The sequence below is a fragment of the Thermobia domestica genome, chromosome 3 (genome assembly GCF_964235325.1).
Source record: "Thermobia domestica chromosome 3, izTheDome1.hap1.1, whole genome shotgun sequence".
Lineage (NCBI taxonomy): Eukaryota > Metazoa > Arthropoda > Insecta > Zygentoma > Lepismatidae > Thermobia > Thermobia domestica.
Genome location: NC_137456.1, coordinates 234688257 through 234715633, shown reverse-complemented (window position 1 = coordinate 234715633; position 27377 = coordinate 234688257). Strand labels below are relative to the sequence as shown.

General features: G+C 35.4%; 1 long non-coding RNA gene across 1 annotated transcript in view; it reads right to left on the bottom strand.

The window, feature by feature from the left end:
* LOC145681594 (uncharacterized) overlaps positions 1-27377 on the bottom strand; it is a 466573-nt gene that overhangs the window by 322228 nt on the left and 116968 nt on the right. The window lies entirely within an intron of this gene.

Below are 27377 nucleotides of genomic sequence, written 5' to 3'. Positions count from 1 at the left end.
GTCAAATTTGTCCCAAACTTTTGCCTTCATTTCTGGGTCCACTACTTCCACGGGTGCTGTAATCACTGGGTTTCTCCTTACATAAACAATCCGTAGTACCGTAACATCTCCTAATACTCTGAGCGGTAGAAGCTGTAACAACAGGATATTGTCGACAAAATCCACTCTGAATAATAGTTAACAGACTCACATTTTGCAAAGCGTAGAAATGAAAACGAAATTCTGCTGTACAGTGACCATTCTGACAAATACTGAAGTGACCGGTGAAGGAAGCAACCTATCGACACTCACGTGAAACTTGAGAAGTCCTTCTTTCCGGCGGTTTATTGTTGGTTCAAAATGCATAAAAAACGGCACAGTTGCGATTAATTGAAATCGGATGAAACACACAGTATTTGAACTGAAAACTTTCGCTTAATACTATTGGTACTTTACATTCCATAATTTGCAATTGAAGAAAATACAAAAAAAAATTCTTAATTTTTAAATTCCAAGTGTTTAGTTTTTATGAATTCATGGCCATTTTATTACGAAATACTATTTTAAAATACAGTAGAAGTATGATATATTCAATAGTTATAACAATTTTTTTTTAACTTTTACGAAGATTAATAAATTTTTAGGATTACTATTGTAATTACTAGAGCCCGGATAATTATGTACTAAAAACAATGAAAATATGTACATATATATGTACATAAAATCTCAATAATATGTAATAAAACCCTTCCAAAAGAGCAAAATATGTAAAATGAAAATACCAGCATTTTCTATTACGTTTTCTACATTTGATGTGGTAAATACAATATTTATTCAATTACAATGTTTACTACCTGTTACTTTTCCAGCATGATCTCCGCAACACTAAGAAACAGAATGAGTTTCAAATTTTCAATCAGAAAACTTACCTTGTTATCGCGTATAAAAGAGTTTCTATGCACTAAATGGTCGTTTCACTTCACACAAAGTCTTGCTGCATATTTATACTTTCAGAAATCATCCAAAGGTCGTTCAACTGTACATTACGGGAGAATTCTAGAACATTGGCCCGCCTACCTGTACAACAGATAGTAAGCTACCCTAACATAGCCTAACCTCTCTAATCTCTAATTAATCTTAATTAACCTTATTTAGGAAGGAATTTTTACGAAAACTTTGTTTATGCCATTGTACATCTAATGAGCGTCCAGCGTTATAGAACCTTCCCGTACATTACACACTCAAAACATTTTAGTAAAAAATATCGTGAAGAACAAAACATTCTCAATTAATCTTTTCACTATTTCAACAGTCGATCTCCGTAACAGTAAGGAACGAAAATGTGTTTAAAATTTTCAAACACAAAACCTCTCCTGGTATCACGCAACAGAGCTTTTTATTGACTGAACGATCGTTCAACATTACACGAATTAATTGGTGCATACTTAAACTTGCACAAATCAGAAGGTGCGTGTTCAACAGCCACGACATGGATTTTGCTTCACTTAACACTCCACTAATAGCATAAATTGTCTTATAGCCTGGATTTTTCTCCAAAACGAAAGCTATCTTCTTATTCAATGCATTCCCAACCGTCCTTTCACACCTACCAGAGAAACAACTGTTGAGCGAACAATTTCAAGATTGTCTGAAAGGGTAGATGATGATTTCTCCAAGGATTAAATAGTACTACTGAGACATGAAAAATTGCTCTGAATGTAGGAAATATCATGCTTCAACTTCCCGTCATCAAACATTTGTTTCACTAATTCTATGGAAGATGTCTTCAGAATCAAAATGTAACACTTGTTTCACTGCATCAAAGTTCGTAACATAGTAACACACAGAATCAATCTACCTTCCCCACCTCGTTAGTACCGGCTGAGGAGGAAGAGTTAGTTCAGGGAACAGTTCTTTGAATTTCTCAACTCTACTGGGATCCTTCAAAAATACCTTCTTTGTATTTGAAATTAATGCATCCACTTGTGAAAATCTAGAACGAACAAATTTTGCAACACGATGAAATGCGTGGGCAAGACAAGTTAAATGTAACAGCTTCGGATACAATACTTGCAAAGCTTCTGCAGCTTTGCACATGTGCGGTGCTGCATCAGTCACTAGAAGGAAGACATTGTTATGCTTGATACCATCAGGCCACAAAAGTCCCATAGCATCATTAAAGAGTTTTGCAATGGCTTGATGGTTGCATCGCGGGAACAAATCACTAGTTAACAGGATAGGCTAGCTGACTTCATTATCTTTCAACAAACCTATTACAACATTACCAACATGTCGCCCCTCTACGTCAATTGTTTCGTCAATTGACACCCAAATAGAACCATCATCGCTTTCCCCACGAATCGAGTTCATTGTGTCCACATATAAATCAGGCACGTAATGCTTTCTGATTGTAGATTCATCTGGAACTGTTTCGTGTGTGTATTGTTGTAGAAATTCATGAAGTACTGTATTGTTTAGTTTCAAAATAGGGGTATCAGCACATACCTTAGCACTGCACAGATCACTTGAAAACTGAGACTTCCGTGACCCTGGACTACTTTGAGCTTGAGATTCAGTTACTAGCAACTGCTTTTGTGGTTTAGGTTTTGAAACTCGGGTCTGATGGCGTGATGTGGATATGTGTTGCACAACTTGGGAATGTTGAGCGCATGAGACACCCTTCTCACAAACCTGGCAATAAAGCACTTTTCCATCTGTGGAAAAATGCTCAAACTCTTCCGTGAAATGCTTAAGTCTTATTGACAACGAGGTTTTGTCCTTTGGCATCTTGGAAACAGGATTTGCTGACAGCACAGGAGATTAAATATTAATAAAATAGCTCACACTTTCCCTACGGCATGCGTTGTGGCGGCAGGCGCTTCACTTTTGTAAATCAAGAGTTCAGTGTTATCAATTGCGTGAATGCAAACTTCCCTATCTGATTTAATATTTTTCGCTGAAGGAAAATATTAGTGGGGCGAGTTTGCGACAAAAACACGATAGGCAATCGTAAAGCCGCGTCGCGATAGTAATTCGATTGAATTATTAATTTCACGTAAGGATGTGAGCGCTACTGCCGCGACCGAGAGTGTACGATTGCTAATCAAATCAGGTTGTGTCCAACTCTCTCTACCAATCCGCCAAACTACGCTTCAGTATTATTTTAAAAGGGTGAAACGCAGTGAAACAATAAATAAATAAGTAAATAAATAAAAATTAAAAATTAAAAATAAAGCAAGCACTTTAAATTCAAAGAGAAGCGACTGTTTTCTTCTTTTCAAAGTCTATTGTTGAACAGTTTCTGTACGAAAAAACTCTATAAAACATAAAAATCTCAAGAAATATGTAAAATTATGTGCTCATGAGTAAAATATGTAATTATATGTACATAAATGTAAAATATGTAAATATATGTACTTTCAAATGGGTGTTTTTAGGCACTATGGGTCACAAATGACATTATTACCCTGATTTGGTATAAAAATATAACCCCTACAAAAATATGTAATTAAATAATTATCCGGGCCCTAGTAATTACATAAATATTGCCATATAGTCTGGATATAGTTTATTATGTATGTTTAAAATATATCTAAATAAAATTAGTAGTTCGTGGCCAAGTGAGCAATGTCACGTTTTCTGTGCATATGGCCTAGGATCCGATTTCTAATAGGCTTCGAATTAAAATGTAAATATTGGTTCTGATAAAGTTCTTGATCAAAAAGGACTCTAATTGATTTGTCGGTCTAAATAGACTGCTTGGACACCAAGTGGAAAAACTCAAAAAATTGAAATTTTGCAGAAGAGAACTTTGAATTTTAATACCTCATGCAAATCGAATTAAGAAAATGTTACTTACTATTAGTATTATAAAATAAACTTCATATGTTTTTGGTTGGAAATAGTGGCGTATTTATTGGGGGCTATCTGGCCCAAGCCGCCCAGCCGAAATAAATTTGTTAGTTTTCCGCATTCCATGTACAACAATAATCCTTCTTACCGTTTCTAAGAATTTCATTGGCTTTCCATTTTCTTATGCTCTTTATTCAGAAACAATACTTTATTTGTCTTTCATTCCATACAAGAATTGTTTGTTTTTCTTTCTTTCGTCCATTCTACTCTTCTGTTTCTTTATCTTGGTTGTTACTTTCTTTCGTTTCTCCTATTACACTTTCGACCGTTGTTAGTTGTGATTCAAGTAACCGTCGTCAGTAACACCAAAACTAAGAGGAGCTGATAAGCAAAACCAACTTGCACGGATATCAACTTAACGGGACTTTAGTTACTAGAGCAAAGGAATATTTACTTTATTTAGTTATAAAGAAAGGTAAATGTTTGAATTAAAGAAAAGAGGGGGAATAAGTAGCCCGGGAAATTAGGTAGACCAAGGGGATGCTTCCTTTTGTTTTCTATGAATAGAATAAAAGGTTAGGTTCACTACTAATTTTTTGTGTGTATCTTATCCCATAAGATTCACCGGTCTGCTATTCTTGCCATTAAAACTGCAATCAGTATATTTCAGCTTCAACTTGTCTCAACATTTTCTTTCAGGGAAAAAACGTACACAGATAAAACTGAAATTTCCATTTTTTTTTCTAAAATGGAATGAGTTAAATTGAAATGAGATTACAGATATTCAACACGTGTTTGCAGAAGCGTCATTTCACATTTGCCTAGGGAGGTAAGATCCTCCACCGACATACGAGTTTCACGTTTTTTCCTAGTATATTAATAGACAATCGAATAAAATATATTTAATTCTCAAACTCAGGTGGGCAATTGCCCCCTGCTTCCCCGTGTTATACACAGCCCCCTCGTAACAAAATCCTAAGTATGCCACTAGTTGGAACTATAAAAAGAAATAAGTTTTTTTTTTTAAATGTGTTATTAAACTTCAAAGTTCTCTACTGAAAAATTTCCTTTTCGGAGTTTCAACACTTGGGATCCAAACGGTCCAAATAAAAGAATGTAAATGTAACTTGCTATATCTCTAAATATCATGAGCATTTGATAGTTATAATGTATACATCACTCAATGTATTTTTTTATTTCCAATATGGGTTTTGAAAGTTTTTCTCCAGTTCGTAAAAAGCCAAGTTGGCATACGTTCAAAGTTCATTAAATTTTCTCTGCAAACTTCGACTCTTTGACCTCTGTTATTTGTTCTCTATCACTCATATTTAAAGAAAGCTTATCTTCCCTCGTAAAACTTTTCCCTTCAACAACATAATGAACATTCTGATAACGAGCTTTCTTAACCGGACGTCTCTAATAATGAAGTCTTTTTGTGTGTGACAGAGAGTTTGAGGCAGTATACAGATTGCTATATTTTCAAGTAGAAATCTATGTTGTACTTGTTCCAAGAAAGGAACAATAACATTAGAAGTGACACACACTTCGACAAACTGGCGCCACCAACAAAAGATCTTCCATTTGCTTCCAGTCAAGTGACATCTCCGCTATGTTGTTGTTTAGGCACACAAGATTGAACTTGAAAGATGATTCGGAGAAAGCTATAATAAAAAGAATACTCCTTCCAAAAGCCAGACAGCGAAAGCATAATATTTACCTTCGTGACTTTCCTATTTCTCTATTGTTACCCGTAATAAATAGAAAGCTGACATTTTGCAATGAAGCCACCAGTACAGTTAAGTGAATTGGCGGAAAACATTCAACAACCATCGTTTTCGAAGTGCATACATCCGAGTGTTGACTCTTCTCACTCGACATCTATTTTATTACCAATATACAAATATATGGAATTGAACACTAATATTGATTTAAACATTGTCAGAGAAATTTAAATGGGGAAGGATGAAGGATATTTCATATCTCAGTAGTTTTATGATATAGGATATCTTACAGATATTTTCCCACAAAACAGTCAACTAAAAAAATAACAAATAAATAATTGTACTTGGTTTGTGAGTCCTGTGTAACAGAAGCAACAAATATAATTTTAACCTGCTTATATTGAGAAAAATCCGTTATCCGGACAGGGGTAAATAGTATAAATATACGAAATCCTTATGTTTACTACAGAAATCAGTACGAAGCATAAGTTACCCATATGCTACATACGCACTGTCCTTTTTTCCGCTTAGATGTTGCATCATGCTGTTCCAGGATGTCTGACATCTAACAGTCTTCTGTATATTACACACGTATACGTATGTTATATATGTTAACTAAATGTTACATACATACATCTGTATGTTAGATTCTGACCGCCTATACAGAGTTCTTTCGTTCTTACGAAAAATACATTTATTCGGAACACTTATACAGAAAGTACGAATAAAATATACTTTTTCAATTGTACGTTTGCTGTACTTTAAGTCCAAAAACTACAGAATTTGCACATGTAACCTACGTTTCTATGCACGCCACACACTTTTTTTCTCAGTGTAGATTATTTCGTTATGTTGAAGAAGACCATTTAATATTGATTGTTTGATATGTTTAATGGTAACGTTAGTAGTGTGGCTGAATGTCTCTGTTGCTATAAGTCCAGTGGTTAACACATGCTTCTCATAAAATTAAAGAAACGAAGTAGACCAAAATAAGGTTTAGAAAAGGGTATAAGTACTACGAAATGATATAATCAAATAAAATCATCATCATCATAGGTATTCTTCCTTTATTGGCAGGTCACTTGCCGCAGCCGAGAAGCTTCCATGCTCCACGGTCCTCCGCTAACTTCTTCGTCTTCGCGTATGATCTTTCTGTTTTTATATCATCCATTAATTGTAGTTTCCTTCGCCCCCTCCCTCTCTTTCCCACCACCATACCCTCTATTACGTCCCTCATGATACAACCATCAAATAAAATACTAAATAAAAAATAAACAGATTTCGTGAAAAGTCAAAAACAATAAAGAACAAAATAAAATCTATATATATAAAAGAGAACGCACAAATCCTTTGTGAACTCATCACGCTAATACGGCTGAACCAATTTCTTTCATTTTTGGGGGGTTATTAGGATTTGGACCCTAGATGGTTTTTATCATATCACTTTAATTTTTAATTACCAGTGTCTTGAGATAATTGACCATTCAAGTGTCCATACGTACAAATCCTTTGTTATTAGTTCATCATAGGTAAAAATAAACGTATTTATATGCAACCCGCATGACCATGTGACTCGGCGGGTTAACATAAATGACAGGCGCTATAATTTTAACATTTACTGCAATTTGAAAGCGAAAAAGTAAAAATTATCTAAGTAACAAAGTTTATTGCGTTTCGGGGTGACCGCAGCGAAGCGCTGCTAGTACTTAATAAGGAATCTCATAAAATAAGGATAAGAGTAAACCATACCAAGTAAAGTATTTAAAAACATCATAAAACATAAATTATCTCAATTATACAAATAAATTGAAGTTACGTTTACTAAAGCAGGAATATCAACCACTACGTGACCAATATTATTAGACAGTCCAAAACATTGTCAGAGGTCTAAAGAATGTCTAAGAATACTTAGGAGACAATACAGTATTTACAATAAAGACGGTTGCCGCAACATACTGACCAGAAATGTGCGAGGTAAGAATATTCGATACGCAATCGAGAGAAGAAATGGGAAGTGAGTTGTGCTAAAATTGATTAAATAAAGTTAATGTAAAGATAAAAGGAAACCACGAGAAAAAAACAATAGACACGATACTGTTCACACATAAGAATTGTTAGAACCAAGGCGAGAGCTCTAACACTAAACCACCGTACTTTATATCACAGATAACGAGAATTAGAAGTTACTAGTGTAACTATTTTTAATTATCTTTATTCAAAAGTCTAAATTTGACGATTCGGGTTCGTACTACAGATTTACAAGAACGGTACATTATTTTACTGTAATTGCAGAGATGCGACGTGATTTTTTTCCCTATAAGCAATATTTGCTTCATCAAACGAATATAATGCATATAGGTTAGCGTTAATCCCAACATTGCATTATTTATTATACAGATGTTCTCTAGCCGACGTTTTAGGAACTGACATTGTTCTCGTCTTCAGGGAGATAATACTGACAAGGGAACATCTTATATTGATAGTAGCATTGCCCAATCAAACAATGCACAATCGATAGAGGGGTGAAGAAATATGAGAAATCCAAAGTTTTACGGGCCGACACCCAGAAACACAGGAGATACAGAGGAAAGAAGGATCTAGAATCATGTGAAGATAGTAATGCAAAATATACACTGACATAAAAATAACTTCAAAATGATTAAAGTAATCAAAATAATATTTACACAAGAGTATAGTAAGCAAATGTTGTACAAACAGACATGCTCAATAACATCATATGTAATGCAGTGTTGCCCACTGAGCACAAAATGAAGTTTTGTTAAATGGCACGGAACACAAATTATAAGATCTAGCAAATCTAATTATGAGTAGAACCACATCTGTGAAGTCTTGATGTACAGTGTTGCTAACGTTTGAAGATAGGCCTAATGAGTTCCTATATGAAGTTTGGTGTGTTGTGTTTGATACTATTCTGATTTTCCATTTGGGTAAAACTGCTTCGACACTGTGCTTCGCCCCTTATTTTCTTACTTCAGTGATCATATTCTTGCTTGTGGTCTCATATTTTGGTTTTAACTAGTTCGAATCGTGTACTGTATGTAGTGTTCTACATCCAAGATTCATAAAGAAATTCATATGACCTATCCTCAAACGTTGGTAACACTGTACATCAAGATGTCACAGGTATGGTTCTACTCATAATTAGATTCGCTAGAAGTTATAATTTGTTTTCTGGGTCATTTAACAAAACTTCATTTTGTGCTCAGTTGGCAACACTGCATTGCATATGGTGTTATTGATCATGTCTGTGGGTACAATGTTTGCATACTATACTGTTGTGCAAATGCCATTTTGATTACTGTAATCATTTTGAAGTTCTTTCTGTGTCAGTATGTCTCTTGCATTGTTATCTTCACATGATTCTAGATCCTTCTTTCCTCTGTATCTCCTGTGTTTCTGGGTGTCGGCCCGTAAAACTTTGGATTTCTCGCTTTTCTTCACTCCTCTATCGATTGTGCATTGTTTCATTGGGCAATGCTACTATCAATATAAAATGTTCCTTGTGAGAGCAGTTCGTGTGTGTACTATACAGATGGTGATCAGAAAAATTGAAACACCTGAACGAAATTGCAACTTACCAGATTAATATGGTGTCGGGCCACCTTTCGCCTTCAGAACAGCCTTGATGCGACGTGAGATGGAGGCATAGAGGTCGTGAATGGTAGCAAGTGGAATTTTACACCATTCCTCGTGCAGGGCATCGGCCAGTTCTGTGAGAGAGGATGGAGGTGGAAATCGTCGCCGGAGTCGTGTTTCGAAGACGGACCACAGATTTTCAATTATGTTGAGATTTGGGGATTGGGCGGGCCAGGGGAGGTGTTGAACTTCATCCCGATGTTCCTCAAACCACGCTTCAACAACGCCAGCTGTGTGAATGGGTGCATTATCATCCTGGAAGATGGCGTCATTGTCCGGGAACAACATCCGGACCATAGGATGCAAGTGGTTTCCTAAAATCGCAACATAATCGTTGGCAGTGATTCGTCCGCTAAGTGTGACCACATGACCCAATGAAAACCATGATATTGCGGCCCACAGCATCACCGAGCCACCGCCATGTTTCACAGTTGGGCGGAGACACTGCAGATCATAAGCTTCTTTGGGCGTTCTCCACACACAAACACGGCCCATGGTTGGGAATAGGGTGAAGGATGACTCATCCGACCATATCACACGTTTCCAGTCCTCAACGGTCCAAGTTGCATGGTCGCGGCGTGCGAAAGCGTTATGGTCCCTGATGAGTGGTTTGGCCCGTGCAACACGACCCCGTAAGTTCATGTTATGTAATTCGCGGCGGACTGTGATTGTCGAAATAGGGTGGGGGAAGTGCTGATTGAGTTCCTCCGTCACTTGCTCCGCAGTGGCACGACGGTTCTGCGTGACAATGCGCTTTAATACCCGGCGTGACCTGTCACTCATGATTTTCTTCCGCCCATTGTTTCGCTTCGCCGATGTGGTTTTCCCATGTGTTGTGTAGGCCGTTATCACCTTCGACACTGTCCCACGCGACACACCTAACACAGTAGCCACTGCCGTCACACTCACTCCACATAACCGCGCACCAACAATTTGCCCTCTTTGAAAATCTGAGAGGTCTCCCATTTACACTACCTCCGTCTGCTACAGGCACTGGACACTGCTGTTCCACTGCGCCTGACGTAGTATGGAGACCGACCTAACACACCACCACCAGCGGTTCGGCGCTGCGGGCGCCACGACACCACTGCCAACCCATACATCTGACGTGTTGCCAACTACAGGTGTTTCCATTTTTTTGATCACCATCTGTATATAGGAGAGGTAAGTGGGGGAGGCTTAAGAATTCGTGTCTCTGATTGGATGGTCTAAAGCTTGACGCTGATTTCTTGTATTCATATATGCTTTCTTTATGACTGGTGTCTATGTCTGACTGAGTTGAAATCCTGTATCCCTGTTAATATTGTTGGTTCCTTGTAGTATGGCAAGAGATTCTTTAATTCCTATCCCAGTGGTTTGAGCTCTTTGAAAGAATTTTAGTGTCTGAAAATAAAATTCTATGTCCTTTCGTTATACTGTGTTCCGCTAGGACTGATTTCTCCGGATAAAACAACTTGATGTATCTCTCATGTTCCATTGCATTATTTAGTATCAACTTACGTGATAGAATATTTTAACTCATTTAAATAATGTTGTGCTAATTGGTGCTATTCGTGATAGTTCGAATTATGTTGGAATCTTGTTTTCAAGTTTTATATTTTGTTCTCATTAAAAATTTGCTAAGACTTAATTTTAAATACACTCTAAAGTTTATAGAAAACAGATGTTTAAATTTGTATATTGTTTATTATAATTGCTTCTTATGGTTATATAAGTGAATGTCTTACTACATTTTATTGAATGGTGCATATTATTTCTGCATATAGAATATACTTCTGACCCAGCAAACATGATACTCGACCGTAAATCAGTTCTCAAGAAACGTTCCGCAGGATACGTGACAGTGAATTAACATATCCTTAATAGTTAGATGTACGATATGCAATTCTTTTATGAATTTACATACTTCAGTTCACAAATGTCTGTGCCCCATTTTTGTTTTATCCTGATTTGTTACACATTCCATCAATCAATGACTAGTGACTCGTCAAATTTTCATTTTGTTTCCGGAATATCAAGGATAACCACTTTTGGAACAAAACATTGAGTTTCGTAAAACTTGCAAACCCTAATTTTACTTGTTACAAGAATTTTTTTTTTTTAAATAGTTCATGTTGAATGTCAATTTACGAATGCTATTTTAGAAATCAAAGATTATTAAATGTTTTCTATTGTTTGTGTTCTGTGTTCGAGCTTACTTACACATCAAATCTAGCTTGTATGTTTATAATTTAAAATAAAAAGACTGTATTTGATGACTATTAGACACAACTTTGTTGACACAGAGAAAATTATCCTTAGAGGATTCATATATACGTGTACAGGAATTTACATCATTAAATCAACAAATAGATCAGTTAATTAACTAATTACTACAATATAAAAAATGTTTACTATTTGAAGCTATATGTAAAAGTACAGTCACCAGTAATGGGCACATATTTAATAATTCAAAATCGTAATTCTTTGTAGGCCGTATTATATATATATATATATATATATATATATATATATATATATATATATATATATATATATATATATATATATATATATATATATATATATATAGAGAGAGAGAGAGAGAGAGAACTATATATTTAAAAGTTTCAGCTTCATTTATTGACAAAATGAAATCTTTTAATTTTACGTCCTACGCTTATGCCAGCTAGGGTAAAGTAGACGGTCATGATGATAAATAAATGCAATAGTGAAATAAAGTTGGAGGAAACGGGAGAATTCAGAGAAAACCCACCCACACGGTATTTGTCCACCACAATCTCCACTTGGCGCTAACTGGGATGAAATCAGGGACCCCATTCACAAAATGTGAACGCTCTACTACTGAGCCACCGCGGTCTCTTCATTTGTTGACGTTGAAGCATTATTTTGGTTTGAAGTTTTGTACCAATATTCTACTTAGGCCCTAAACTATGATACACGTAAGACAAAGATATGAAAAATTCAGTTCACAAGAGTGGGTAGAGTGAATAAAAAATTTTCATTATTGTTACGTATATCTTTCAAAACACTAATCATACAACAACAGCATTTATATCACGTCAGTGGTTTTGATGAAAATATCTCATGGAAGAAGGCAATTTGGCTGAAGTTTTGAGCCAGGATAAAGTCAGTTAAGTTTTAATTTTTAGGAAATCATTTCAGAGGGTAACAATTTTTAAGTAACAGTTTCCACTATACGGAGAGTATCATCCGATTTTTTAAACCAAGAAATTCAAAGTTTGGTCTTAACTCGTGCCTCAGTTGGTGTTGGAAAGTGTATATCTAGCGTATATTGCGATCTAAACATTTTATCCTAGTGCTTTTGCATGGAACGGAATTATAATATTTGAGATGCAGATAAAACAATTTGACTCAGTCTCGACGTTGTGGATAGTTATTTAGGTACAGTTGTGTAAGGAAAGAACTAACTCCACTGAAACCGAGTCTGCGTCAACAAGCATGCGAAAATTAGAAGTCTTATCTTTCAAATATTTTTCATAAACTTTATTTCTTACTGGGATAAAAAAGGTACTTCTGCTAGTAGTTATATAAAAATTGTCGTTTTTATTTTTAAATAATTTTAACTACGTTGTTTTCCTACATTCTAGTTTTTACTTTAATTTTAATTTTCAATATTTTTAAATAAAAGAATGAATAATGAACATGATACACACAAAAATTGTTAAATTAATTGTGAAAAATACGCGAAGTTACCTTTATTATGGATATTAAAAGTATGAATGAGAAACATGGGAAAAGTCAGATTCAATTATTTGCTGTAGAAATGATGGATAAATTGAAGAATGACAAACACGAGAATTATAAGTTGGAACGATGTGATTGTAGTGATCATTATATCTTTTATAGCTCAAAAACATCGAAGAACGCCCGTTCCGTAATATCGGAAGGTCCACGGGATGCCCATGTTTGCTAATGTATGTGGCGTACATATTCTATAGGAATTCAGATATCGGTTTTTGACTTCGAAACAGGACTTCCTGTAGGATTTTTGTGTATCATTTCTGAATTCATTGTAAAGTAATTGCAGAACAACTTTCGGACATCCAAATATTCTCGAGACAGTTGCATTCTATCGAAATCAATCGGGAATCCCCTATAGATATCCATTATCCTTAAAATTTCCTGCAACCCTTATAGGTATGACAAACGTGGGACGTTCCAAAAGGACATTCGAGGGGCACAGTATCTCAGTGGTAATGAGTTTACCTCAAGTGAGTGGTGTACCTGGTTCGATCCCCGCCCAAGTAAGTTTGTAATGGGCAATAAGGTCCGTGGGTTTTCTTGGGGTATTCCCGTTTCCTCTCATGTTCTCATTCCACCGATTCTTCCATCATCATTCATTTGCCTTAATCATCGTCACTCAGCCTAATCGTGGGATGCTAAACTGAAAAAGGATATTCCAAGGGCTCTTGAGCTATGCAAGATGTGAGGTCAAATTAAGTTAAAATATTGGAAAGAATAAGAAACGTTATTAATTTAGGGGTTTTACTTCCATAATTATTGGATCGAAGGAATGTGATGTTTTTTTCGATCAGATTTTGTCAATATACTAAGCTCCGGAGGTTTTAAGTCTCTGTGTTATAAGATGGAAGAGAGGTGCCACACACATATTGCAAGATATATTCAAATTTCAGACTTGGAGCGGGTAATTAGAAAAACTTCTTCAAAATACAGTCAGGACGTCCAGCAGTGAGTTCTCAACAAGTTGAGAACTTGTTTAATCTGTATATTATGAAGTGGAATATCCCGTCTATCCATTCGCCTACGTCTTCTTGGTACATACAAAATACTGTGTGATATATTTCTCTTTCCTTTTTTCTTTTTTGAATAATAGAATGCTCAAATAAATTTGGAATTGTAACTATGTCTGTTCAGAAGTTTAGAAAGTTATTTCACGAGATCGCGAGATCACAATGTTTAATGTGCGTGACGCAATCTCTCAGATAGGAAATATAAGTGAAGTGCATGTACAGTTTTTTTCTTTAATCTTTTGAGTAGATCAAAAGGATGAAAGAATAATGCAAAGCAACACCTAAGAGAGGTAATAAGAACAACCATGCCCGTGTTAAATTTCCCAAAGAACTTTGGTTTCTTCTGCGTTGAATCTGCGTCTTCATTTACCATAACTTTTATTTGTAGTAATTTCATTCACGACAAATGTTGCATTAAATAAGAATGCGAGGGACAGTCAAAAAGTTCCTGGAATTTTGAGTAAACTATTTGTTACCACAATATAGGTATACACGTGTATATTCACTTAATCACCTTCTAAATAGGTTCCTTAAGAACACATACACTTGTACCACTGCTGCTGCCAATGTTGGAAAGAACACTGAAAGTGCTGTTTTGGTATGTTCCGAAGTTCAGCAGTCTTGCTGGTTTGGATATCTTCTAACGATACTAACCAATACTAAATCAGCCGGTGCTAAATTAGAGAATTTCTGGCTTTTCCCCCAGATTATAATGAACCTCAAAGATAACCGTTTTGGCACCATAGAAGACATCCTAACCATGTGAGAGTTGAACTTCGGAACAAACCAAAACAGGACTTTCAGCGTTGTTTTCAGGAATGACAGGAGCGGTGAAACAAGTGTATATGTTCGCAGGGAGCCTATTTTGAAGGAGACAAAGTGAATGTATACCTATATTGTGGTAATAAATAGGTACAATGAAATTCCGGAAACTTCTTGACTGTTTCTCGTACACTTGGCGAAGTGCACGCAGAAATTTGTGTCGGGGGTCCATCAGTAGTAGTTATTAAGTCTAGGTAGTATTGAACTAGTATTATTCTACACCCGAAAAACCAATAAGTAATTTTAAAGAACTACTAGCTATATTCTCAGAAGAAAACTAAATTATTTTTGTACGAGAAGAAAGAGTACAAATGTAGTGTAAGACCAAATCTTTAAGGTACATCAACTATTTCTCTGTCAGAGCAACCATGGGTATTTTACGAAAGTGTAAAATAACTGACGTATCTGACGAGTAACGAAGTTTCGGACCCGATTATCTCTCCCATGGGTGCTCCCCCCCCCCCGCAGTACGCTTGATCTTCAATGGTTAAACAAATTAAAATGTTTTCCAGTTTAGAATAATTTTAAAATTTTGAATAAGTAATGGGATATTTTAAAGAGTTTGATTACCGGTGGAAGAAAACAAACATTTAGTTTCAAAGTCACTCACTTTCATGAGCCATTCGTCGCTTTTAGTGTAAAGGGCATAACTGTGGATGTTAAACTAAAATAATAATAATAATAAAAGTAATTTAATATAGTCTTACGGCTTACGCTTCCTAATTTTTGCACAATATTTTTTCTTTCTCTTGTTCTGGTTGAATGTAAAGTTTGAACAACGCAGAGAGTTGTTAATGTCGAAAGCGAGGAACGTGATCGATCGCAGATTGAATGTACCTTTTTTTTTTTTTTTTTTTTTTGGAGGAGATAGAACACGTAACTATGCTCTCTGACCTACACGAATAAAGGTTTGAAATGAGGTATTAGAGGCAAGTTGTTAGCACTTTCTCGAATAAGGGAAAACTTTTTACTTACCACATTCTTGTCTTTACAGGTGCAATAAAAATGCACAAAAAATTACCTAGGTAGGTGTTCTTTGGTGTTACTTGCATGCTATACAGCTCAAGTATTAGAAATACTTACTCATGTTTTAAAATTGTAGTGAATCAACTGAATGAAGTTAGCACTCCTTTATACAACGCAACTTCTCTCAAACTTTACATTTACTTCTACGAGAAGTACAATTTGCCAAATGATATGTATAGTCATCAAACACTAACTACGTAGAGCTTGATACTGAAAGCAAACAGTTAAGAGTTATCTAGAGACTTGATAATGGTGCTATAAGAGGAAATGATTATTATCATCATAGGAATTCTGCCATTTTGGCAGGTCACTTGCGGCAACTGAGAAGCTTCCATGCTTCAAGGACTTCCGCTAACCTCTTCTTATTTATGTACGATTTTTCTGTTTTAATATCGTCCATTAATTGTAGTCTCCTTCGCCCTCTCCTTCTCTTTCCTGCCTCTCTACACTCTAGCACTTTCAGTCAACGCCTTTTTAGTCAATGTCCCAATCTGTTTCTCTTCCTCTTCTTAATAATATCTAAATTTATTATTTTCTTCCCCACCATTTCTAACACTCTCTTATTTGGTTTCCGTCTAACCCAGCTAATTCTCTCCATAGAAATGAAAATTTAAAGCCTCAATATATGTGACTTACTGTAATTTTGTATTTTCATTTTTGTCTGTTTCTTAATATTTTCCAGAAGTACGAATATATTTTTTTATTTGTTAGTTGGAGTTCATCGTTAATTTTCAGCATCGAGGCTATATGAGACATATATCTTCAATTTAATATATAATCTGAACCATCATAAAGCGTTCCAATATCAAGGCTCTCCTACTAGGCATTGAACCTAGGACCCAGTGCACCAAAGTTGCGCACTTAACCACTAGACCAGAGGGGAGACTACGAATATTCATTGAGTTAGATTCTCTAGAATCATTATTAATGTTTTGCTCTGTAATGTTCTATTTTCCATACTAAGCTTAATTAGGATGACACAGTGAGGCTATAAAATTGTAATATTAATTCGTTCGTCACTCCGAATGATATTTCTTGAAGGAAAGGTAATTTTTTAAATCGTTTTCTTTTGCAAGTCATAATAAGAGCAATTATCTTAGGTGAGACTTAATATGTGTCCATAAGTTAACATCTTCATGGTTAACGGTGATTCTAATGCAGTGTCTTGTCTAAACTTTATGGCATTATTTAGCTCCTATGTCACCTGTACATCAGCAAAGAATTGTTGGTTGCCTATGATGAAAGGATATATTGCTTTAGCGTCATCCTCGTTACTGACTTTACCAGATTTCACCTGTATGTACTTTCGAAACTTCACATAGAGATGATTTTGAGACATTTGAAAAGATAGGAACTTCGTATTTTATACTTGTTTAGATTTCTAAGCGGGACTCCCGAGTTCGATTTCAAATGAGCATAATGAGATCAAGATGTCATGTTTAACTGTATGCACACGTCTCACAAAGTCTCTGTATAGAAAAGAGATTTCAAACGTGAAAGAAAGAAACAACGCTATAGAAGAGAACTACAGTTGTAATATTCACAACAACACAAAGAAAGTTAAAAAAAAGAATTATTTAAGAGAACTTTTCTTTCTAACAAATAAACAAACAGAACCTAATCAATTCATTGTAAAAAAAAATCTTTCACTTTTCTTTTCTCTTTTTTTGTTTATATTCCGTAGACATATGTAATATTTGACATTGAATACTTTTTTCTATTATTTGCTCATCTACGGGATTTTATATTAACTTTCACGGGTAGCAAAGACATATAACAACGAAAAGTATCTAAACGAAAACTGCATAGAAAGAAAATTAAAATTATATGTTACTAAGAATAGAAGGGATGGGATCAACAATGACAATTTGAAACTATCGTAGACCTCCAAACTATACGAATTCATTATTTAAACATATCTATAACTTCTGGCTGCAAAACAGAATTAATGTGAGTAATGGAACCTGTTAATCTGACACTGAATTCATATCAAAAAAACAGTTTGTTGCTATGGCATACAGTATAGCAATCCATGTTGAAACCGAAAGTTCTACTATTTCTTATTAGTTCTGGTTTCAGTAGCAGAATAAAACTGAGATGAAATCTCTTCTTGTAATACTGAATCCATCTTAAAATAGTTTGTCACCTCGTAATGTTTTCGCTTTATGAGAATTAATAGGCGCCACAGCATTCTCTCTACTCAGAAGGATAGCGACAAATAGAAAAGTCAAATTCATTCTGTCCATTTTTCATGCATCTTACACTTCAGGAAAAAATCATATAATACTGATATGTAAGAAAATATTAGTATTGTTTGTTTGTTTTCTGTATACAAAGAACAGTTTAGGTTTTTTATCTCATATTCTGGTAATAATAAAAAAAAAAGAACTTCATGTGATTAACGCACGAAAGAAAATTAGTCAACGCGATGCAAATGACGTTCTCTGCAACCTAATTCTCGTTTTTCGTACATTCCTACCTGCAAAAATAAAAGATTTATTTACCCGTCAATGGTTGAGGTTTTGCCCTACGTCTGAACAACACTGTTTGTAAAAATAGACTGACTGCAGGTGCACGAAAAAAAAATATTGGATTCCTCTTGCAGCCCAATTCAAGTGTGGATATCTTGGACACACTCAAACTGAGCACTACGATCTTTCAGTTCTTCCCAGTAGAGGTGCCAGCAGTGATTGCTAAATGAAAAAGTGAGCATCTGGTGGCGAAAAGGCGAAGTGCTCGGAGAAGGAGGAGGGAACAGTAACCTTAAAACCTGAAGTAATATAGTAGTTTCTACCATTTCCGGTGGCAATAGAGGAGGAAAGTTAAAGATGGAAACTTTTCTTGTGGTACTTTGAATTTAAACATAAAAAAATCTGCTTCTTGCTATCCGTAACCGTTTTTCACTATGAATGTATAGGTGATTTGTTTCTGTCAGTAGCTTGAACCCACAGGTTGGGAACCACTGGTCTAAAATTTTGAGTTTCGGGATACAATGTGTAGCAGAGGAGAACGTGACACGAATTTAAGAAATTTGAGCTTAACCACCACAAACAAACCTATACAGTGAACAGAGAACTCAAATGTTGATTCCAATGACAATGCTCTTCATTGACTAAAGTCCGTTATCTGAACAGTGGATACGAAATCCTTATGTTTACTATGGAAATCTGTAATAAGGAGCTACATGTTACATACTATATGCGCACTGCCCTTTTTCCGCTTAGATATTTCACCATGCCCATACATGATGTCTGACATCTAACACTCCTTTGTATATTACATACGTATACGTATGTTACATACGTCAGTTATATGTTATATACTTCCATCTATATGTACGATCCTGACCGTCTTTATACAGTTCTTTCTTTCGTACGAAAAGTACGTTTATTCGGAACACTTATGCGAAAAATACTTATAAAACATACGTTTGAGTTGATTTTAGTTTAGCGTCCCTTTGAGCAGCGAGGCTATATGAGACGTGGACATACTGATTAACGTGGAATCCGAACCACATGAGCTCCCGCCGGGAATCAAACCCGGGTCTCCCACGCCAAAGGCGTGTACGCTAACCGCTTAACCACGAAGGAGCTCAAAAACATACGTTTGTTGTAGGATGTTACATAGGGTTGTACGCTCAAAAAGTACAGGATTTACGCATGTAACCTACGTTTTACGTACGCCACATAAGTTTTTCTGAGTATTCTATGTTGGACCTTGAATGTTAATACGCAAAGTATGTCTGAGTTGTCATCAACTCAGTTTTCATAAACTCACGAACACAAACTCTTCTTGTTTTTTTCTATTAAACGCTACAAACCCAATGCAAAGACTTGGCAAATGTCTTTAAAAATACTTTTACCAATAATCTGCATAGGTAATATAAGATGTACCGTGTAAAAATTATGGAAGGTAATAAAAAGTTTCTTCAAACAACGAGATCAGTAAATAATAAAAGAAATAAGCGACTTTCTAAAATAGATCCTTGAACTTAATTGTATTCTTTCTAAGCTTTGCCGGCAATTTTTTAAACTTTAAAAAGAGAATAGAAAGAAGAAGTAGATGTTATAATCTCTTCTTTGTTGAAGAATGCTGTATGAAGAATTTTGCAGCTTTGGAAGTGAATATAAAGCGCTTCAATACAAATATCAAGTTAAAAGAATTTGCTCACAGAAATAATTAGATGCTCATATTTAATTTTTTTTCGTGTAACATGTTTGTTAACTAAAAAGGAAAGTAACTATCGCCATATTTTTTTTCACCAGCAAAAAGCATTACAAGTGTTGATCTCACTTTTCGTAGGTTTACTCAAGATCGTCAAATGGATAAGGCAGGTTGGTAGAAATGTTAATCAGCCTCTTCCCATAAGCACGTTGAGTAATTGCGTGACATATGTCGGCTACTGGGTCACACGAAATTCAGCTGGCGCGAAATGTCATTGGTGAGGGATCGCTTTTGGAACCAAGAAATTAGATATACTGAGATTATGTTCACGTACTTCCGTCAATGTGAAAACCAACTCCCAGCTGTCAAAAACATAACCGTTCTGGTGTTAACAGCACCTAATTTTCTTTGTCCTTTCAGGACTGTGTGATGTTCGTTATTGATGTTCTAGCCGAGTAACACTATAGGCACAGTAAGAAACCAAAACGTTGATTAGCAGTGTTGGATGTTAAAAAAAACTATATTTTTATTATTGTAACACAAAATATAGCTAAATGTCTGCAGATAAAGGATAACTATATTTATGAAGTATTTCTATATTTACGATGTTCTGAGCATATGACTTAAACACAATAATAAACACATCAGAAAAAAAAGAACACATCACAGGCTGACGCCGCATAATGACTCAAAACTGATTATCTAAAAAGACATAACAAAATTGCAAAAAGCATTCACCAGTTTCTGGCACATAACATGGAACTAATCACCGATACCAAACCATACTGCAAACACGAGCCAAGCCCAGTACTTGAAAATGATAAATACAAACTCTACTGAGATCGAAATGAAAATGAAATGAAGTGAAATCTTTAAGTTTTACATCGCACGGTTATGCCGGTTAGACTAAAGGAGACGGTGATGATGAGAGAAATGATGGTGGGAGGATACGGGAGAATCCCGAGAAAACCCTCGCACACGATGTTTGTCCACCACAAAGTTCACTTGGCGGGAGCAGGATTTGAACCCGGGACCCCAAGCACCAGAGGTGAACGCTCTACCACTGACCCACCGCGGCCCCACTCTACCGAGATCGAGAAATAAGAACAGATGTAATGATAACTGCAAACAGACCCAATGTCACTATTATCAGTAAAATGAACCAAGAAGTAACCCTCATAGTTGTAGCAGTACCATTGACTCATAACATACGTACAACATTCGGTACGAAAATAAGCAAGTATAAAGACCTGACGAAACCAAAAAGGTATGGAAATGTCAGAAAGTTACAGTAAGACTACTCATTATCTTAACTACAGCAATTGTTCCTAAAAGTACTGATACTACTTGAACAGGTAAACGCAATACATCTCTTAACAAATCTACAAAAATCAGTAACACTACTTCACCTGACATATGGCCAGAAAGTTCCTTGGAGAAGAACTCTTCAAACAATCTTCACTTTCCAGGAACAACCGTCAGATTACTAAGATGAAACCGGTTTAAGCCGAGATACAGCAATAATAATAATAATAATAATAATAATAATAATAATAATAATAATAATAATAATAATAATAATAATAATAATAATAATAATAATAATAATAATAATAGAACTTAAGGATTATCTGTTGTATCGCCGGACCAGTTTTAAGAAATTTACAAACTGAATTGGAGAATTTATTCTGCTTTGTGACTAAGAGTGAAAGATAGGTGAGGGGAATAGTTGAAGTTAGGAAACTGGTTGTTGTTGGTGGTTGTTTTTGATCTTGTAAGTGGGATTGTATGTGAAGGCGGAAGGGATGATTTGGCGGAGAGGTACACTTGTTATGATTTAATAGTGGGAAAGACAATGTGGAAATGACGAGTCAGCATTGGGAAGGAAAGAAGAGCATTTCGAGGGTTATTTAACGGAGTATTTGTTTAAGGAAAGGAAACTTCCTGAATCTATTCTACACGATTTTCTATTCGAAATTGGAAAAGTTTTCATGTCTTTATTTTGAAGGTAAGTGACTTGTAACTCAACCTGATCTAATCTACCCTTATTTAGTCTAACCTAACAAACCTCATTTAATCTAACCTAGTTCAGTACATTTTGATGCTTTTTGTTTTAGATTTTCGTGTGATCCGGCAGTTTTTCGAACTATGAGGATTCAATGCTGAAACTGGAAGTAATACATTAGTATTTTCGGTTACAGAAGAATTGTAAAATAAGAGATGAAGCCTGTCCTTCAGTTGCTGTATTTATATTAAAACAGTTTCTCGCTTTGCCTTACAATTTTAAAGGAGAGGACGTAATGAGCCACTTGTAGTACTCGTCATTTATGTCAGTCTGTGTTACGGAATTTGGGGTGATGGAAATGTTGTAGACTCACTGCTGATTATTTATCGTATTATTACAAGGACTGTTGGGAAAGTTATGTCTAATTACAGCTATTTTCTTTTTTAGGTGAATGAAAGCAACCTGGCCATAAAGAACAAGCATATTTAAGAAGATGGATAAGATTTCAAGGGAAAATGTAAAATGATCGGGTCACCAGAGCCTCCACAAGTGCACAAGTTGAGCAAAACTAAAGAAACACTAATTTAGAACAGAGACATGTGATTCGTTTTTTTATTTCGTAAGGATGACAATGTTAATGAAATTCATCAACACTTGGTGGAAGTGTATGGTGATGATGTACTGTCGCGTCGACAGTTAACACTATGGATTAAGTGTGGTAAAACAAACGACGAAGATGAGCCTAGGAGTGGTCGACCAAAAACAGCAACTTCACCTGAAGTCGTGGAAATTTAAAAAAAAATAGTAAAGTACAATCAACGAGAAAAGATTAGAAAAATAGCGGAAGAAGAAAGGATTTATATTCATAGTGTTTGGGATATTCTACACCAACACCTTCGACTCACAAAAGTCTGTTCCAGATGGGTTCCTCACAATTTGAACGTTTTTCAGAAGCAAAATCGGGTGCAAATGTGTCAGGAAAATTTGGATTTTATGGAAGGAGATAACTACTTCTACCGGTGTGTAGTGACAGGGAATGAAACATGGGCTCACTGGTATAACCCAGAATTTAAACAAGAGTCCATGCAGTGGAAGCATCAGGTGTCACCAAATCCAAAAAATTCAGGAGAAAGAAATCGGCTGACACACAGAGAAAAATCCGTTCTCCGGACAGCGGTATATTGTGCAAATATACGGTATCCTCTTGCTTACTATAGAAATCAGCACGGAGCATACGTTATCCGTATGCTATATAGGCACTGCCCTTAGATGTTACATCATGCCGTTGCAGGATGTCTGACATCTAACAGTTTTCCGTGTATCACATGCATATACTTAAGTTACCTTCGTCAGCTATATGTTATATACGCCTATTTGTATGTGAGATCCTGACCGCCTACATTGTTTCATACAGAAAGTACGTATAGATGGAACACTTATACAGAAAGTATTATAAAACATGCATTTTCAGTTATACGTCTGCTGTACGTTAAGTCCAAAAACTACAGAAATTACGCATGTAACTTATCTTTTTAAGTACGCCACCTACAATTTTTTTTCTCAGTGCAAGGTTATGGTAACTGTTTTCTGGGACAGGGAAGGAATTCTTTTGCTGGAAGCTATACCAAAGGAACATACCAACACACGAATATATGTATACAGTGGCGGATCCAGGGTATGGTCAAGGGAGGGGCTAAACCATGGTTTACCGCTTTACCCAGTGTGAAGCAGGGTTGAAGCCCATTTTATCCAGTGTATACCTGAGCGTCAAGGGGGGAGCTATAGCCCCTATAGCAACCGTCTTGGATCCTCGTCTGTATATACGTATATATCGTCAACAATTTGACGAAGACTCGTATCTCAAAATCTTAATTTTTTAGACATAAGCAGTTGAATATGTAATAACTCATCAACTATTTCAGATAATAATTATGTGGAATTATTGACCAATTATTGTAAATTTAACTTTTTTCTCGTCTATGCTGCTATTGGAAACATCAGCAATGTTGCCAATTCAGAGTGTTAATTTATGAAAACTACGATTAGGCCCTTACAGAGGCCTCATCCGATTAGTTATCGTGGAAATGAAAAGTCCTTTTTTCTGCTCCATAATTTCCCAGCAACTTCAACTACACAAACTGAAAATTAACGAGAGAACATCCATACGTATGACTTATGAGTCAAATTACACGTTTTGCAAAAAAATGATCTACAACTTCGATTACATCTGGCAACATTGTGTGGTTCCTAATGTACTTCAATCGTTACTTCCTAGCTTAAAAATATATGTATGAACAAGGCTTCATTTTGGTTTAACCATTATTTGTGTATCGCTTTAGGTTCAAAAGTTCTATCCCAAACTCCGGGTTGCATTGTATATTGAACACCCTATATATATTGCAATATTGCATAACATAACCACATCCGGCGTCACTATCCCCACTCTTTATACAATTAATAGTTTAAAACAATTTTGCTTAGAACAGGGAAATCGCACAACTGAACGGGCAATCTTAATACTGCAACTTTTATATCAATTATAAGTTGAAACAATATTAGTGAAAAAGTCAACTAAGCTTTATGACTGCGAATAAACACATGCTAGGGTTAATAAGAAAAAGGAAGATTGTGTGATATGTTGTAGGCGCACCGCTGGTTAACTGTTGAAAATACAAATTATTCTATTATTATGTGAATTATTATGCATAGGAATTTCAGGGCACTTTCCATTTTTACTAACTGACTTTGTAGCGGCCTTCAAAGATATATTGTTGTTATCGTTAACCGCGGCATCGGGAGTTCGTTAGTTATCAATGATTCTGTAAATGATTTGCAGTATGTAACAGTCTTCTTCATAAAGGTTGATTTTTTACTAAAACAGAACTTTGTTTCGACCCAAAAAAAAAAAAAAAACGCGGTGTGCCATGTAGTACAGTAACCTAGAGAAAAATATACAGAAATTTCTTTTTTTTTACAATAATAATAATAATAATAATAATAATAATAATAATAATAATAATAATAATAATAATAATAATAATAATAATAATAATCGAGAAAAGCAAAAACATTGAACATTGAATTTACAAATTCAGTTGCTTGAACTACTGGGTCTAGGTTTGAACAATCATTTTCCTGCCTATTTTCTTGCTATTGATGATCGACTCCTTTATCGCATGTCAGTCGACAGTTATGTGATAATGATCTCCACGCTGCTCCACTAACTTGCGCATGTATTTTTGATGCACGTAGTCCTCCGTTTTTTCCCAGTGGGAAAACACAAAAAATTAATTTCACAATCACATACTTTCATTAATCATGCGCCTCCTTTACCCTAAAGAGCATAATCGTGGGACATTAAACTAAAACTTTTTATTTAATCTTTTATATTCAAAATTTCCTTCAAATATATAAAACGATAATCATGCCTGTTGTTCTGTATGGATGCGAAACATGGTCGCTTACTATGAGGATATAACTTAGGCTGAAAGTATTTGAGAACAAAGATCCTGAGACGATGATTCGGACCCAAGAGCAACGTGAACGGGGTGTAGCGGAAACTTCATAACGAGGAACTGCGTAATTTATACCGTTTACCAAACATTGTTAGAGTCACACAAGTCTGGAAGATCAGGTGTGCAGGTCATGTAGCCAGAATGGAAGAAAGTAAGAACTTTCCAGTAAAAGTTTTAACTGGAAGTCCAATTGGAAAACGACCATTAGGAAGACCTAGGTGCAGTTGCGAGGACAATATTAAGATGGGTCTATCAGAAATAGGAATACAAAGTAGAAACTTAATTCATTTGGCTATGAACAGAAGTCAATGGAGAGCTTTTGTGAACGCGGCATTGAACCTCCGGGTTCCATAGATCATAGAGTTAGTTAGCAAATTAAAAATTTCCACACAGCTGGCCCCAGATCAGAAGGTAGTTCTATACTGTTAAGCAAGAAGTGATAATTTTCTCATTTTGTAACTGATACGTAAGATGTGAAATTTTCGTCGAGTATTATTTCTTGAATGTGCTCTTAAAATAGCTTCACTCTCAAGCGACAGATTTCTTTCAAAGAATTTCAACATTGTAATGCCGAAAATTGAGTTGAGTTGAGTTGTTTTTGAGTTTAACGTCCCGTTCAACAGCGAGGCTATATGAGATGTGGACCTACTGATTAACGTGGACTCCGAACCACTTGAGCTCCCGCCGGGAATCGAACTCGGGTCTCCCGCGCCAAAGGCGTTGTAATGCAGAAAATGTCAAAAAAAAAATAAATAAATAAAGGTTATAGTTTTCGGATTCGTATGTTACAAGCTATGTTTCTATATTTATATGTCATCGGCAATCAATAGAAGCTTTCCCTTCAAATCGCTTTCGTATATGGTTGCTACATAATACACATAATTCAGTATGTACGTGTGCATTTAGCAGTATAGCTATTATGAACAACAAATTTCTTCGTAGTAATAAACTAGGAACTCTTATACTTTCATAAAAGTATGTATTGAATATCTGATAATAGTTGCGAGACATGTATAATATATTATTTTTCGTGTAAAAATGCGACTTCCGCTTTTGATGTATTATCCCAGGAATACATATATAATTTATACAGTCTGTGTCACCCCACAATACAAGCGTTATCTCATATAAACTCACATGATGAAGTATGGTTTGGTAGTTGAGGGCAAAGCAACAAATAATATGTCCCTGGTGAATAATGTACGCTGGGTGTTGGAACAACCGGACGTGTTAAATTAATCAAGCTGGTGGGAACTCAGGATATGACAAGTAGCGGGAAGCAATCTATGGAGTTATCGAAAGGTTAATTACGAATCGAAAACAGTCTATTTATTATTATCACTGTTTTTCTCTTCTATGATATTATCAAATGATATTGCATGCCTACTTGTGGACTTTATATAGCAACCTAATCACTTAAAGATTAGTGGATTAAAATACAGTACTTAGTAAGGAATGGTGTTTATACACATTTAATTGGGCGTTCTGTACTATTACTCATTATTAAAATAACAATGTAAAATAAATTGAGAAAATTCCTTATTTTAAGGGTTTATTGTTATAAAGATTAGGTAGTTTTGTTCGAAAGAATCTGACTACCTACATCTATTTGAAAAGCCGTACACTCTCACCTATATTCGGAGCTAAAGCAAAGAAATGTGGGCTTCCTTTGGAGAATTTTACTTAGAACAAAAGTATTTGAATTTCCTATTCATGATTTAGAGAGTATAGTCTTTTAAAGGAAGGCTGATAAGGAGTTTTTTTTTTTTTTTAACTAGGCTGCATATGAGGGATTTAAGAGACAGAATGGATCACTACAATTTCTCTAAGAACATAGCAATCGATAAATATACTTATTTTC